This window comes from Pistacia vera, unplaced genomic scaffold, assembly GCF_008641045.1.
Source record: "Pistacia vera cultivar Batoury unplaced genomic scaffold, PisVer_v2 Contig152, whole genome shotgun sequence".
Taxonomy (NCBI): Eukaryota; Viridiplantae; Streptophyta; class Magnoliopsida; order Sapindales; family Anacardiaceae; genus Pistacia; species Pistacia vera.
Window position 1 is genome coordinate 1,771,283 of NW_022195597.1, and position 8,040 is coordinate 1,779,322.

At 32.3% G+C, this 8,040-nt stretch overlaps 1 pseudogene; it reads right to left on the bottom strand.

The window, feature by feature from the left end:
- Positions 1-6,941: 6,941 nt before the first annotated feature.
- On the bottom strand, positions 6,942-8,040 carry LOC116124376 (annotated as a pseudogene).

Below are 8,040 nucleotides of genomic sequence, written 5' to 3' on the forward strand. Positions count from 1 at the left end.
GATTCGATCCTTGATTTTGTCAACAACCAAAGTGGAACACCATTTTTTGTTTACAAACATGGTGGAACAGGCGAAACCTTCCTATGGTCAACAATCATGGCCAAATTAAGATCTGAGGGTAAAATTGTATTGGCCGTAGCTACATCAGGAATTGCTGCATTGCTGCTGTCCAGTGGAAGAACAACACATTCACATTTTCAAATTCCTTTAGATATCACTGAGGAAAGTACATGTGATATTAAAAAGTGACACAATTGGCAAAACTACTTGTGCAAACATCTTTGATCATTTGGGATGAAGCACCCATGGCAAATAGGATTGCTCTGAAGCTCTTGACAGAACTCTAAAGGATATTTTTTCTGAAAAAGATCAATCAAACGCATATAGAATATTTAGAGGCCTCACCATTGCCCTAGGAGGTGATTTTAGACAGATTCTACCAGTTATAACAAAAGGGAAAAAACATGACATAATCCAGGCCTGTTTATCGTCATCTTCCCTTTGGAAACATGTAACAGTGTTGACACTTACAGAGAACATGAGGTTGAAGACAAACTTGGTAAACCCAATAGAATTGGATAACTTGAAGGCTTTTGACAAATGGTTACTTAATATCGGAGAAGGAAGGGACATTGCAGAAGATGAAAGTTACATCCAAATATTTGAAGACTTGAAAATTGATCAACATGCTAGTCACGAAGAAACAATTTATGAACGTTGTTTTTCCATATTTATTTGCTCAGATAAATAATATTGATTATATGAGAGAGAGAGAGAGAGAGAGAGAGAGAGAGAGAGAGAGAGAGAGAGAGAGAAAGCAATATTGACACCCAAAACTGAGATAGTATATAGATTGAATGACAATATCACCCAGAGTCTACCAACAGATGGAAAGACGTATTTAAGCTCGGACAGCACTTGCAAAGTAGCAAGTATCTCAAATAATGATGACATTCTCTACCCCACCAAATTTCTTAATTCTCTGAGGTGCTCCGACATGCCCAAACATGAATTGCATCTGAAAATTTGCATTCCAATTATGTTGCTGTGTAATTTGAATCAATCTGATGGTCTTTGCAATGGAACTAGATTGATCATAACCCATTTAGGAAAGTGGTCCATACAAGCAACGATTATCATCGTGTCAAATATTGGGGATATTGTCACAATTCACAGAATAATAATCTCAAATACAGATATGAAGTGGCCTTTCAGGTTGAAGAGAAGATAGTTACTTGTGATAGTTAGCTTCTGTATGACAATAAACAAAAGCTAGGGTCAATCACTCAAAGCAATAGGATTGTATATGAACCATCAAGTCTTTACACATGGTCAATTGTACGTGGCACTATCAAGAGTAACTTCAAGACAAGGTATCAAGATTCTGCTAGCCCTGCAAAAAGATGAATCGGCGGAGACATTGGCAAATATTGTTTTCAAAGAAGTCTTTAACTATAGGGATTAATATCTTCTAGATTATATGAATCATTGTTTATAATAGAAAGGATTGATACATTGTATATAATATAAGAGATTGTTTATGAGAGATTGATGTGAAAAATTAAACATATTTATATGAATATGGAAAGGTCACATTAAATGTTTAAATAAATGCAGTAATATAATTTGCTTGATACAAAGACATTTATAAGTTTTATATTATTATTGTCAGATACGATGAACACTACATTGAATGTATTATCTGTTATAAATACATATGTTTTACACACGCAACTGATCTATAAACTATCCTGTGACAGGTGTCATCAAGATATTTAACATTAATATTACAATTAAACAGTTTAAATATTTACAGAAATAACATTACATAAACTGGAGATTTTGTTTCACATGCACAAAAATTGGCATCAACTGAATACATCCATGTCCATGATAATAATACGATTATAAACACTTGTGAGCCAAATTTTCACAAAATACAGTGAAAGTGCTTAACAAACGGTTAAAATATTTACATAAGTGCCATTAATTGGACCAGAGAAAGGTAAAACAACATTGCAATCAATATAGTCAAAATTAGAGGGCATCTCCTCATTTTTCAACACAATTGTCTCTAAAAAACTAGAATCTTCATTTGGGAATTTGTCCTTAAATTCTTTCACACAAGCTTTTCTGGTGGTCAAAAACATATCTAACACCGAATCATAAGCCCCTTCTTTATCTTTCTCAGCTTGTGTAATTAAAGATTTAATCTTATTATTTTCTTCAGACCATTCGTAACTTTTTCTTTTTAAAGACTTCCTTTTGCTGCTCCTCATTGCAAAAGACTCTTCAGCATTTCTAAATGATTCTTAATAGTGTTTCAATTCGGTTTTGAACTTTTCAAATGCATCCTTTGATATTTTCAACTGTTCTTTCAATCTACAAACCTTGGCAATCGCATCTTCATTTTGTTTTGTCAAATCTGCAACCACGTCTTCTGAAACAAGCCAACGGTCTCTGATTTCTAAGAAACCTTCATAGACCTATTTCAAAAACAATGAAACCACCTTAACATTATCATCCCATAAGTATATATTCACATGATACAGTGAAAAAACATTACCTCCTTCCCTAGACCAAAAGTTTTGCTGTCTAGATCTTCTTTACAAAGATTTTTCCATTTTCGTTTAGAATTCGTATTTGGACCTTGTTGTTGACAAGTTTTTTGCCATTTCACCAATTGGAGTAATGGAATTTCTTCTGACTGATTATCTTCTTCCTCAGTCAATTTAACATGGCAGAAGCTAAAATCAGGTTTCACAGGATTGAAGACTGATGTAGGTAAAACAGAAGTCTGTATAGGCATGAATGATTCTCACTTAGAATCACTGCTTGATCCTGCTCTATACGGTACTTCAGAAGTCTTTGAATAAATTTCATCAAGTTTTTTGGAGCCATTACTACAATAAAAACAAACAACAGTATTACAATATATACTAAACACAACAAGATAATATACCACTGGCATTTCATAACATGGATTCATAAAACAATGACAGTATTACAATATATACTAAACACAATAAGATAATAAACATACTTGTAACGAGAAAAATATCAACTTCAGCAGTAGATTTACTGACGAGATAATTTGCAACACGACTACCAAAACAACAGATAAACAACCTAAGTAGAACAAACAAAATCATAATAAAAAACACACCAATTTTAGCAATAAAAAGACCGACAGAATAATTTGCAACACAACTGCCAAAGAAACAAATAAACAATGCGAATACAATAAATTATCAGCACAACTATTTAAGAACAACTTCTTATAACAATAATAACAAATCTTGGAGCTATGTAAGAATAACATGCATTTCAATCAAAGTTAAAATCGATGACAAATTAGTTAGACCAATGTAAAATAAAAAACAACGTTGTCATTGTAACTAAAGAAAATGTACTTACTTATCTCAGCTTCAGTCAACGAAGAAACACGGATGTAGAAAATGTGACAAACAAACTAGCACAAATGCTCTTAATGCTAAAACTGACAGAGAAAACCCTAAATCCCAAAATTTACTTCAAGTAATTAAATATCAACAACATTTTAAACAACAATGTTTTTCATTACTTGCGAATTTTACAAAGCCAAAATGACAATGCACTGTAAAATTTAATATTACCAGTTTAGCTGAGTAATATCAGTACGACTTAATATAAAACTATAAAGGAAGAAAAATGAAATATTCTTATTCTTTCAAAATCTCAAGATACAAATGAATTTGACAGTAACGTTTACAGAACCAATAGAATTTCAAATTCAATAACATAAGCAATAACAATTCCCTAGATAAAATGACATGAATCATAAACAATATTTCCAATTCAAGGTGGAAAAAATGTAGATATATAAATATAATAAATTAAAAATAGAGAAATCCTTGTAATTTAAATCTAACAACGTACATGGTAGATAAAACACCTGATTGTGTATTGATCAACAACAAAAGATCAACGTCAAACAACAAGAAGTGCAATTTGACCGTACATACAAAATCATGCAAATAGATGATGTTTTTCTAATGGGAGAAGATCGTCACACAAGTATTACAATGTTGACGAGCTAAGACAAAAGCGTTAGGAGGATGACAACCTAAAACCCAACGGACCAATTCTATATATGCCTATTTAAGAATATATAGTGTAGATATTATATACAAGCAAAACAACATGTAAAGCAGAAGTACATAAGCTATAGTTTCTGACCAATAAATTACAATCTCTACACTGTTCTAATAAAAAAGCAAGAGACTTCGCTTCATCCATTTTCCATAGGCCTTCCTCATACTTGTATCACGTCAGAAAGCCTTCATCACTTCAGGTACACTAGCACATGATGCACGAGGACTCAGTACATGTTAAGAACTCACGTAATCGAGCAGCCTTCTGCAAGATAATTTTATCTAACTTCTTAATGATTTTTTTGGGCAACGGTGAAGAAAGTAGTGAACCTTCTGTAACAAGACAATGTGGTATGTTGAGGATTTCCAGGTTTGGTACGTCATCCAGTATAAGCAATAGGGTATCCTTAACTATCATTGAACATCTCAAGCTTAAAACCTTCAAATTTGGAAGAAATCTAGCTATCGTAAAGGCAAAGAGAATGTCAAAAGGACCCATGACCTTCAGTTCACTGAAGTTCTTGCAATTTAGGGCTATTTCCTTTATAAGATAAGAGGAATTTGCTATACTAGGCATTGTCAGAGATTCAAGACATCTCTATGTATGAATGGCCTTGCAAATTATGTCATTTTTTATTCTATTCTAAGATGGCATAACAAGTCACCTCAGCCGCAGACATCTGCAGAAAACAATATATGGTAGATTACTTCCCAGTTCACTGTCAAAAAAAATAAAATAAAAGATGATGATCACTAGTACCAAAGACAATCGAAAAGACTCAGTCAATAAACAGCGAGAATAAAAAAAAAAAATTACCTTTCAACAAGGTTTTAAACAGAAATATAAAAAACATTACCTTTCAGCAATATAAATAAATTGTTTGTCCCCCACATACAAACTAAAGTAAAGAATCAAGATTCATGAATACCCATGCTGGTTGTTCGCCATGAATACCCATGCGGATTGTTCGTCCCTCACGAATTGCTTAATTTTGACAGATTGGATAGTCAAATTGCTCTATCTTGACACGTTGGGTTGGTATTTATTCCATCATTAATAATTATTAATAATAATAATAATAATAATACAGGTGCATTGCATTGGCATTCCAAAGATGTGAATTAATAACAAGTATACAAGTATATTGGATTGCTATCACTTAATGCATTGTATTGACATTGGAAAACTATCTTCGTATTGAATTCGTATTTAATTGTGTTGGTATTCGAAAGGTCTAAATAAGGGGTTATAAAAAGAGCGCATGTTCAGTTGTGGATCATCGCAATTTGTTGCTTGGTGCCAACAATACATCTGGTCTTTTGTTAATTGTTACATTGAATGATTGTTTTTGTTCAGTCAATTTATTTGAATGATTAATTGTATTTCTTTCGAACAGTCAGTCTGTTCTTTGATAATTTTAATGTGAACATTAATTAACTTTTGTTGTTTCCGTTTCTAGGTACCAGTTTTTATACAAATGGATAATTATTCGTTAACGATGTTGACATGAGGATTGATTACATTTTATTGTGTTTGTTTTCAAGGGAATGTGGATATGCGTTTGTTATTTCCTTAATTTGTTCATTTCATTATTTCCTTAGTCATACAGAAAACCGTATTTCAACTTCCAACAATTGAAATCGATTATGCTGAATCACTAGTATGTTTAGTTCTTAATAGTTTTCTATTACAGTTTTCTTCAAAAAAAATTAATTGTTAATTTCTTGATCCTACAGGTAATGATATTATGATTACCAACTCTCAAAACAATTATTTACACTTTTTTTTTTTTTTTTTTTGTTGTGGATCTTTAGTTTGGAAAACACCTTTTATTATTATTGTTATTATTATGCATCTTGTTTTTGAAAACCATTATTTACCTTAAAAATTACAGATGCAAATCTCTAAATGAACAAACAAACGTAAAGGAAGTCTTGCATAGAAGAAACATCTTCAAACAACGATACAAACTACCAGCAATAACAACAACAGGTCTCTCCATTTTGAAGATCCTTGCAGAAGTAGATAATAAGCATACTTCGCTACTATTTAGAACACATTTGTTCTTCGTGGAACATGATAGAAATAGAGGATTACAACTACTCATTGCAGCTTGCAAACAAGATGAGCAACAAGCAGTGTATCAAATCTCCATTGCTCTACTCACTATGCATGACAATAGAGGCATAAAAATTATATGACCTATTAATCCGCGTGTTTTCTTTAAGTATCGACAAAATTTTAAACGACAACATTTTTCATCATTTATGAATTTTATAAAGACAAAATGACAACGCACAGTAAAACTTTAATATTACCACTTCAGCCAAACAATTCACTATAACTTATCATCAAACCATAAAAGAAGCAATACTCAAAGATTCCTTCAAAATCTCACTATCAAATACTAAACCTGACAATAGAAATGAATTTCACAATAACAATTACAAAACAAATAACATGAATTGAAATATATAAAATACTCAATTGCGTATTAGTTTGAAACTACTTCATTTTGAAATAACATTAATGAACAACAAAAGACAAATTTGAAACAACAGAAAGTAAAATTTTAACATGTGTACATAATTATGTAGACTGATAATACGTTTCCCATAGGAAAAGATCATCGTGCTAGTTTGATAGCGTTGACAACCTAAAACAAAAGCCTTAAGAACATGACAACCTAAAACACAACAAACCAATTCTATACATGCTTATTCACCAACATATTATATTATATTATATCTATATATTACATACAAGTAAAAATATATATTAAAATTACATTCCCTACAACGTCCTAATCAAAGAGCAAGAGACCTCACCTCATCCATTTTCCATAGACCTTCCTCATACTTGTACCACCTTATAAAGCCTTCATCACTTCGGGTACGTTGGCACATGATGCACGAGTGTTCAACACATGTTAAGAAGTCATGTAATCAAGCAACCTTTTCTAAAATAATTTTATCTGGCTTCTTAATAATTTTTTCGGGCATCACTGGAGAAAGAAGTGGACATTCTATAAGAAGACTATGTGATATGTTGAGGACTTCCAGATTTGGTAGGTCATCCAATATAAGCAATAGGGCATCCTTAACTATCGTTGAGCATCTCAAGCTCAAAACCTTCAAATTTGGAAGAAATTTGACTATAGTAGAAGCAAAGAGAACATCAAAAGGACCCATGATCTTCAGTTCAGTGAAGTTCTTGCAATTTATGGCTATTTCCTCTATAAGATAAGGTGGATTTACTATACTAGGCAATGTTAGGGATTCGGGAGATCTCCATGTACGAATGGCCTTGCAAATTACATCCTTCTTTATTCTATTCCAAGCTGGCATAACCAGATGCCTCAGATGGGGGCACCTGCAAACAATAATATATAGTGTGTTACTTCCCAATTCACTATACCAAAAAGAAAATTAAAGGTGATGATCATTGGTACCAAAGGCAATGCCAAAAACCCAATCAATAAACAACGAGAATAAAAAAAACAAAATTACCTTTCAACAAGGTTTTAAACAGAAACATAAAAAAATTACCTTTCAACAATATAAGTAAATTGTTTGTCCTCTGCATACAAATTGAAGTGGAAAATGAAGGTTTTTATATGTCCCCGACTGAGATTGAACGAAATTTTCAACAAACAAGTCAATGCCTTATTAGAACACTCATCCACATAAACATATGGCTCTAACGGGATTTTGATAAAATTGATCTCAACATTGACAAATCAAGAGTTTTCCAAAGCAGAGGATCACAACAAGCTGAACGCTATGAATTACAAACGTGAGCAATGCCTGAAGTCAACAGCAAAACATCAAAACACATAAAGATTTTCACCAATAAATCAATGTCCAGATCCTCCCATCTTCTTACAGTAGAGGCACCCTCTTTCAT